We start from the raw sequence: 9787 nt of genomic DNA, 5'->3' as shown, positions 1-9787 counted from the left end.
TTTTAAAAGAAAGATTTGGGTAGATCTGAATATGATATGATTCTAAAACATAAAACCATTTAGGACAAAGTAAAAAGTAATTATCTTATACAAATGAGGTGTGAGAGGAAGAACTGACAGAGGAATTAGATGAAGGAGGATGACTGATAGCTCTGGAAACCTACTTTCATTGGGCATGGGTTTAAGAGGGAACAATGCATATATATCTAGAAGAGTATAAAAGTCTTTTAAATTCAGAAAGAAATTTAAAAAAAAAGAAATAGAAAGTGGTGAAAGAATAAGAGGGATTTTTAGAGGGGAGGGTAAGGGAATAGGATGAGGCAGGTATAGACGGGTGTTTAGATTTTGGGAGGAAAAGGGAAGATCCTTGGAGGGGGCACAGGTTACATAATAAGAGGGCAAGGTAGTAGGTAGAAGCGAAGTAGAGGAGTCAGGAGGAATAGGAAATAAGAGATACATACAAACATAAAATAAAAGTCAGGAGTATAATATATTAGGAAATAAAAAACAGGGATGGTAATCATGATCTCAAAGTTAAAGCTAAAAGATTGACTCAAAAGAGAAAAATATGGAAACTATATTTCAGACATATATTAATGGATATTGTTTTAGACTATTTAAAATAACTAGTGTGTATACGGTTGAAATATTTTTGTGGTATGGAAAATGTTGAGTTGGTACACTTCAAAAAATATGGAAAGACTCAGACTTACAAAGAAAGAGGTCATCCACCCTCAGAAAAACAGAGGACAAATAAGTATAGTATATAAATGTATATGCATAAATGCATATAAATGTATAGGATTACATGAGAGGATGATTATAGAAATCTATGTAGATGTATGCAATTGTATGTATGTGTATATATAGTATATGTATATATGTGTATGTCTATGTATGTGTGTGTTTCCATGCTCCATACTTAATTGTAGTCTTTGGGGGGAGAGGAAGAGTGGAAAAAAGAACAAAGTAAAAAGTACACAGCAGAGAACAAAAGAAAATTTACAAGGAAGCAAAGAAAAAGTGGACAGATCTGAACACAATGCATAATATTTTATTATACAGGCTTTCTTGAAATGGAAATTTATTGCTGTATATTTTGAGTTCTCTCTTACATTTTGCTGTACACATGGCAATGTTTTTTTTTCTTTTTTATTTGTTTTAATATTTATGTTTGTTTTTCTTTTATTGTATATTTAAGCTTTAGTATTTTAGTTTAATTTTTTTAAGAAAGTCATATAATAATAGATTTAGAGTCCAACATTCACATTGTGTAGATAAGGAAATGTGGGTACAAAGACATTAACTGAGTTACCCAGCATTATGCAACTTGTTGTCTTTGTCTTTTCTGACCTTCTTTTGATTCCATGCATGACTGAGAGACTGCTGTCAATGTGACAGAAGTCAGTAACTGCTTTCACTTTTATCCCAATCATGCAGATATATTTTGTCCAAGGATTTGTACTGTACAAGTTAACAATTTATTTCACTAGTCTTCAAGTTAGTTGATTTTTAACATAACTGAAAAACTATTTATTCTGCATTTCTTAAGGTTACTGTGTTTTCTGAATACCATTACAGGCATATGTGTGATACTAAATAACTATCTCAAGGACTTCTGGGCAGGCTGGGAAACTACTGAGAATCCGTGACCTGTACTGTGTACTTTGCTCTGGATGCCACATTCAGAAAAGGAAAAAGTGAGCTTTGAATAATTGCATTGATCTATTTCCTTTCCCTATAGCTTTCACTTTCTTTATGTTCAGATGTGAAAGGTAATATATTCCACAACCTAAACAACCATCATCAATGTGAAAGGCTTTCCTGATAATGAGCAAAACATTAACTTTCTCTGGGGAAAGAATACCTTTCCCCTAGGTTGTCAAAGTAGAGAATTTACCTCAGTGATCTCATTAGATGCTCTGAGTTTTTATTGTCTTTATTTTTGTAGGAACATGGCTATCTTTAGGTATAAGGTCAAATGAAATTTCCGAGATTTTAGAGTTGATTTATTAAGTTACATTTTCAAAGTAGAATACAAGAAATAAAGACAGAAAATACTTTTTTAAAGATCCTGTGAAAACATCATGAGATACTCTCTGACTTTTTGGAAAAAATTACAGTTGGGGATTTCATGCCTTCCTTTGTTGATAGTTGTAATGGAAATGCAAATTTAAAGGTCTTCCCTGCCCCCTAGGCTAAGGTGCACCTGAAGCCTGGGGTGGGAGGCTTGTTTTTCAGTAGATACTTTTTGATTGTTCAGTGGGTCCAGAAGGTTGTTACATTCTCTGAGCCAGGAGAAGGCTATATAAGCCCGGATGTGAGGCTTTGTTTTGGGGCTCACTTTGAGAAGTGTTCTGTGATTTGATGAAACTCTGGGAAGCCGTTGCTGAGAGACCCCAGTCTTTGAAAACCCAGATGTTGAAACCCAGATGTTGATTTGGTATGGATGTAATGGTTGGACAGTTTGGAAACTGTCTATTTGATCTGTTTCTCTGTCTTGATAATTCTGTCTGTATACTCTGAAGTTCAGGGTGCTGATCTTTTTCCCTGAACTAGGTAAACAATATATGTTTGACTTATTAAAGTAAGCTTGTTAACCCATTTCGAGTTGCTTTCCTTTATCAAAGCAGATCCAAGAACCTGTATTGGCAGCCACCCTGAGGACGCTTGGGGTGCTTGCTGCTACAGTAGTACTATTCGTGATTTTTGCATCCTGGATGTGCCACCTGAATCTAGCTACTGAAATATTTAAATGTTATATGATTGACATCAGATCATTAAATTGTAGTGTCCAAGTAAGAAATGATTTCAGCTGACACTGAGTCCTCATTCTAAAAATGATCTAGAGTGTTTAAGTGACTTGCCCAATGTCACAAGGAAAGGAAGTTTCAGAGGTATGATTTGAATCGAGTTCCTCTAATTGTAGCATAGGTGCTCTTCTGACCATGCCATGCTTTTTTGATGATACCTTCCCTTTGCAGGACAATACAATAAAGGAGTACATTTCTACTTACCATATTATATATGTAAAAAGAGGAAAACCAAATTATGTGTGTACATATACATATACATTTATGATATATATATACACATATACCCAAATATAAATATTCATATATACCTATGTATGTATGTGTATACATATATATGTTTGTGTGTATATATAAGGATATGTATATGCATGTATATACCAAATTAGTCCGAGATTTGAGATAACTTTTTTCAATTTGAAACTCAGGAACAAGGAGATCACAGCATAGGTATGAATGAAAAACTCATTCTGCTACACTGACATTCAAAGTGAGCTTCTTGGAGCTTGAAAGGATATTGTGTCCTAAGTGTTTTGCTTTTTAAAGTTTCAGGGGGCTTATGTTACAACCAGTGTATAAGATTTTCAATTAAATTGTCTAGTTTAAAACCCTAAACATGGAAGTGTGACAGTTCTGTACCTAATGAACTTCTACAATAGGTGATCCACATACAGGAAGTAGAGTGGGGGCATTCAGTAAATAGTATTCTTCCTCAAGAATGAGGAATGAGGAATCTCAGAAGCTTGATGGAAGTCCTATAATAGCAAGTAAGGGTCAATGAAGTAGTGCATGTGAAATGCTTTATCATTGTAAACATGTTATTTTTATGACTGATATTAATATTTCCTTTGAGTTTTCTGATATTATCCGAAGTATACTACATGACTTCTTCACAAAAATATGCCTCATTAAGAAAGAGATGTTTCCTTGTGTCATTCTTAAAAGATGGTCCACACAAGAGAGGATTCTGGGAATATAGCGGAATAGGTCAGAAAATTCCAAGCTCTCAAGATCTTCCCCCACAAAAGAGTAAAAATAGCACCTTAGGGTGAACAAAGTGTGGTTAGAGATAAACAAGAACAGGGGCATAACCAAGGTACTCCTGAGACAATTTGAGAAAAGGAGAAAGAAAAAAATCACAAGATGAGGTTTGGTCCCTGTAAAGAGTAAACACCTCCAGGCTAGGTTCCTTAACAGCAAGTGGTTAGCCTCTTAAACAACAAAAGGCAAGCCCTGGGCCCCAGCCACCAGAACTCTTACCCCTGGGATAGTGAGGGGAGTTGGGCATTTGAACCCAAGAAGACTGAGGGAAACTGCTAACAAAGAACACCAGATCCAGTTGTGCTGAGAAGAATGATGTGGTCTGAAGGAACAAGCATCTGCCCACCTGGTGAGTGCAGAAGCAGCGGGCAGAAAGCCCCTGGCTGTGGGCACTTACAGTAGGCTGAAGGCTTGGCTTTGGTGTCAGGATAAAGGAAAGAACTGAAGATCTGGGGCAAAAGGCACCATTACACACACACACACACACACACACACACACACACACACACACACACAACACAAGCAAAGGAAAAAGACTCCAACTATAGAAATCTGTTATGGAAATAGAGATGACTGGGTTCATCTTCAGAGGAGGAAATTGAAGTAAAGAAACCCCCAAAAAGTAATGTTAAATGGTCACCTGTCCAAAAATAATTTATAGAAGACCTTAAAAGACTTTAAAAATGAAATAACAGAGATGGAGGAAAAACTAAAAAAGAAAACTAGAATTATCCAAGGAAAACAGGAAGGGTATGAAAGGAAAGTCAACCAATTAGAAAAGGAGATCCAGAATCTTTTTTTTTTATTTTGCAAATGCTTTATTAACTTCTGATTTACATCATTCATTTCTGCCAAATTTTGAGTTACAAATTTTCTCCCCGTTTTTCCCCTACCCACAGCCCCAAAATAGCAGTCCCATAGGATATCCCCTCCTCCAATCTGCTCTCTCCCATACTTTCTCCCATACCTCTTTCTACTTTTCCAGCAGATATCTGTGCCCCAGTACCTGTATATCTTATTTCCCAATTACATGTAAAATAGTATTAATAATAGTGAATATATGTATATGTATATATATATATATATATTTGATTTTAAAACTTTGAATTCCAGATTCATTCCCTTCCCCCCTTGTAACCCACCCTTACTGGGAAGATAAGCAGTTCAGTATAGGATGCACATGTGTGGATAATGCAAAACAATAACATAGTAGATATATTGTAAAAGATTGACTATATTTCCCTCCCTCCTATCCCACCTCCCACTTGTTCTATTCTCTACTTTAATCTCGTCCCTTTTCAAAAGTGGATGCTTCCAACATCCCTCAGCCCCAGCCTGCCCTCCCTTCCCTCATCCCCCCTCTCATCCCCTTCCCCCCCTACTCTCCTGGAGGGTGAGATACCCTATTTAGTGTGTATTTCATTTCCTCCTCAAGCCAAATTTAATGGGAATAAGGTTGACCCATTCCCTTTTGTCTTCCTATTCTTCCCATCCATTGTAACCATTTTTACTTGCCTCTTCTATATGAGATAGTTTACCCCATTCTGTCTCTCCCCAACTCCTCTCATGATATTCCCCTCACCTCTTAATTTAAGCTTTTAAGTATCATCACTTCCTGCTAAATTGGTCCTGTGATCTCTATCTATGTATACCTGTAAACATATATACACAAATTCACATATGTATTCATATGCCCATATACCATCATATATAGACACACACACACACACACACACACACATATATATATTTCTATTCCCTTCAACTACTGAGAAAAGTTTCATTAGTTACAATTATTGTTTTTCCATGTATGAATGTTAATAGTTCAACTTTTAAAAGTTCTTTATGATTTCTTTTCCCTGTTTACCTTCTCATGCTTCTCTTGCTTATTGTATCTGAATGTCAAATTTTCTATTGAACTCTGGCTTTTCTCTATTCCACTGAATGACCATATTTTACCCTGAAACTTGATACTCAGTTTTGCTGGGTAGGTGACTCTTGGTCTTAATCCCAGCTCCTTTGACCTCCAGAATAACATATTCCAAGCCTTTCAATCCCTTAGTGTAGAAGCTGCCAGATCCTGGGTTATCCTGATTGTGTTTCCACAATATTCAAATTGTTTCTTCCTGGCTGCTTGTAATATTCTCTCCTTAATCTGGGAATACCGGAGCCTGGCTATAATATTCCTAGGAGTTTTCTTTTGGGGATGTTTTTCAGGAGGTGATTGGTGGATTCTTTCAACCTCTATTTTGCCCTCTTGTTCTAAAACATCAGGGCAGTTTTCTTTGAGAACTTCCTGGAGGATGATTTCTAGGTTCTTACTTTGATTGTGACTTTCAGGTAGTGCAATAATTTTTAAATTATCTCTCCTGGATCTATTTTCCAGGTCAGTGGTTTTTCCCATGAGATATTTCATATTGCCTTCTATTCTTTCATTTGTTTGGATCTGTTTAACAGCATCTTGATTTCTCATAAAGTCATTAGCTTCCATTTGCTCTAATCTAATTCTGAAGGAATGATTCTCCTCATTGAGCTTTTGAGATTCTTTTTTCCATCTGGCAATTTCGGCAAATTCTTCTCCTCATTGCCTTTTTGAGCCTCTTTTGCCATTTGAGTTAGTCTACTTTTTAAGGTATGATTTTCCTCCGTCAGGCTGTTGACCCTCATTTCATTATTCTCTTGCATCATTCTCATTTCTCTTCCCAATTTTTCTTCCACTTCTCTTATCTGCTTCTGAAGGTCCTCTATGGCCTGTAACCAGCTCATATTTTCCTTTGAAGCTTTTGGTGCAGGAGTTCTGACTTCACTGTCCTCCTCCTGTTCCATGTTTTGCTCCTTTTTATCCCCAAAATAGGAGTCTAATGTTGGAATCTTCTGTCTGCTTTGTTTCCTTTGCCTGGTCATGTTGCCCCTCAGTTACTTGACCCCTGGGTTTTTTGCCACAGTAGGACTCTGCCACCAGACAGGGGAGCTTTTGTCCCAAACGCTGGGGTTTTCTCAGCTGCTGGAGGTTTTAGATGGGTGCCCTCTCTGAGGTCTCCACATGCTCTGGCAAGCTGGACACACACCCCAGGACCTACACCCTAGACTGCAATCCAAATCCAAGAAGGTTAAAACAAGAGTGATTACCCCTCAGACTGGTGCTTGGTTCCCCTACACTCTGCAGGCCAGGAGCTGAAGCTGCCACATGGTGCTGGCTGGCTGTTCTGGCATCTCAAAGGCTTCTTGCCGGGGGCAGGGGAGGGGGGGCGCAAAAGGCATGCACTCCCACTTACTGGGTCCCAAAGTCCAGACTGAACTGACCTCTCACTTTGTCCTTCACATTTATGTGTTGATAAATCTGGAAACAGCCACAGCTGCTGATGATCTGGAGTCCTTCCAGCTGGTGGCTGGTCAGGCCAGCCCTGGGGCTAAAGCCTCTGCATGGGGCTGGGCTAGGCTCCCAGAGCACTGAGCTGGCCGATTCCTACCAGCCTGCCGGGCTGTCCTCAGGGGGAGGTTAGCTACTCTGTGTCATTTTGTGGGTTCTGCAACTCCAAAGTTTGTTTACAGTCCCTTTTTTACATGGATTGGGAAAGGTGGAAACAGAAGCAGCAGGGAGGTCCTGCTTCTACTCTCTGCCATCTTGACTCCCCCCTTCCCCCCCCCAAGGAGATCCAAAATCTTAAGGAAGAAAATGACACCTTGAAAATAAGACTTGGCACTTAACACTTACTAGTTGTGTGTCCTTAGGCAATTCAGTTAAACCCAATTGCCCTGCCCTACCCCCTTCAAAAGAAAAGAAAATGGAAATAAGAATTGGGCAAAGTGAAGTCAGTGAAATTATAAGTGACCAAGAAACAATTAAACAAAATATGAATAATGAAAAAAATAGAAGAGAAAGTGATACACCTTATAAGAAAAACAATTGAGCTGTGAGCTCTTCCACCCAGTGTGCACTTGCCTCCCCCCTGCCTCCAGGTGTGGCACCAGCTCCTCTCTTAAGGGTTTAAACTTGCCACTTCAAAGTTCTCCATGGATGATGATATTGCTGCTCTTGTTGTTGACAATGGCTCTGGAATGTGCAAAGTTGGCTTTTCGGGAGAGGATGCCCCTCGGGCTGTCTTCCCTTCCATTGTTTGGCACCCCTGACATCAAGGTGTGATGGTGGGTATGGGCCAGAAAGACAGCTATGTGGGGGATGAGGCCCAGAGCAAGAGAGGTATTCTGACCCTGAAGTACCCCATTGAACATGGTATTTTCACCAACTGGGTTGACAGGGAGAAGATCTAGCATCATACTTTCTACAACGAGCTCCTTGTGGCCCCTGAAGAGCACCCTGTGCTGCTCACAGAAGCCCCCCTGAACCCCAAAGCCAACAGAGAAAAGATGACTCAGATTATGTTTGAGACCTTCAATACCCCAGCCATGTACGTTGCCATCCAGGCTGTGCTGTCCTTGTATGCCTCTGGTCATACCACTGGTATTGTGATGGACTCCGGTGATGGCGTAACCCACACTGTGCCCATCTATGAAGGTTATGCCCTTCCCCACGCCATCCTCCATCTGGATCTGGCTGGCCATGATCTGATGGACTACCTCATGAAGATCCTGACCGATAGAGGGTACAGTTTCACCACCATAGCTGAGAGGGTAATCATGCGTGACATCAAGGAGAAGCTGTGTTATGTCTCCCTAGACTTTGAGCAGGAGATGGCCACTGCTGCATCCAGCTCCTCTCTGGAAAAGAGCTATGAGCTCCCTGAAGGTCAGGTTAATACCATTGGCAACGAGAGGTTCCGGTGCCCAGAAGCTCTCTTCCAACCATCTTTCTTAGGTATGGAATCCTGTGGAATCCACAAAACTACCTTCAACTCAATCATGAAGTGTGATGTTGACATCCATAAGGATTTGTATGCCAACACCGTGTTGTCAGGTGGTACCACCATGTACCCAGGCATTGCTGACAGGATGCAGAAGGAGATTACAGCCCTAGCTCCCAGCACAATGAATATTGAGATCATTGCCGCGCCCGAGCTCAAATACTCTGTCTGGATTGGAGGCTCCATCCTGGTGTCTCTCTCCACCTTCCAGCAGATGTGGATCAGCAAGCAGGAGTATTATGAATCTGGGCCCTCCATTGTCCACCGCAAATGCTTCTAAATGGTGATGACATGATGACATGATAATTGCCAAAAAAGAAAGAGATGAGATTGGCATGGCTTTATTTGTTTTTGTGTTTTTGTTTTGTTTTGTTTTTGTTTTGTTTTTTCTTTTTGTATTTTTTTTGGCACTTGACTCAGGATATAAAAACTGGAACGGTGAAAGTGACGAGCTGTCTAGGTGTATTGGAGGCAAATATCCCCAAAGTTCTCCAGGGCATCTTCAGGACTCTGATTGTACATTTGGTTTTTTTTTTTTAATAGTCATTCCAAATACCATCTAATGCATTGTGACAGTTACAGGCCTCTGTGAAGGCTGTCAAGGAGTGATGTAACAGATCCCGAGGGGGAGGGGGAGGGCGGAGGTACTAGTATGGCTTTAAGTGTAAATTATGTAATCCTTAAAAAAACTTTTTGTATCTTCCACCTTAATAGTTGTTCCTTTTTTTTTAATTGTCAGCCATATGGAATGGCTCCCTAAATTCCCTCCCTGCCCCCAACATAGATGTGAATGAGGACTTTTATAGTCTCCCTGTGAGTTTTGAGATTGGTGCCAGTACTTGGGGGAGGGGAGGAGCTTTACCTGTACACTGACTTAAGACCAGTTCAAATAAAAGTGCACACGTTAAAGAAAATAAAAAGAAAAACAATAGATTTGGAGAATAGATCAAGAAGAGAAAATTTAAAATAATTGTATTAACTGAAAGTTATGTTCAGAAAAAGAATCTTCATGCAATAATACAAGAAATAATTAAAGAAAATTATCCTAAAGCATTTGATAGGGAATAGAAA

The 9787-nt window shown here is 39.5% G+C and overlaps 1 pseudogene; it reads left to right on the top strand.

The window, feature by feature from the left end:
• The first annotated feature begins 7832 nt into the window (after positions 1 to 7832).
• On the top strand, positions 7833 to 8996 carry LOC138155682 (actin, cytoplasmic 1 pseudogene; annotated as a pseudogene).
• The last annotated feature ends 791 nt before the right edge of the window (positions 8997 to 9787 follow it).

This window comes from Petaurus breviceps, unplaced genomic scaffold (assembly GCF_028583685.1).
Source record: "Petaurus breviceps papuanus isolate PSGF00001 unplaced genomic scaffold, PetGlider_PUasm1.0 98, whole genome shotgun sequence".
NCBI lineage: Eukaryota > Metazoa > Chordata > Mammalia > Diprotodontia > Petauridae > Petaurus > Petaurus breviceps.
This window is presented reverse-complemented; position numbering and strand designations above follow the sequence as displayed.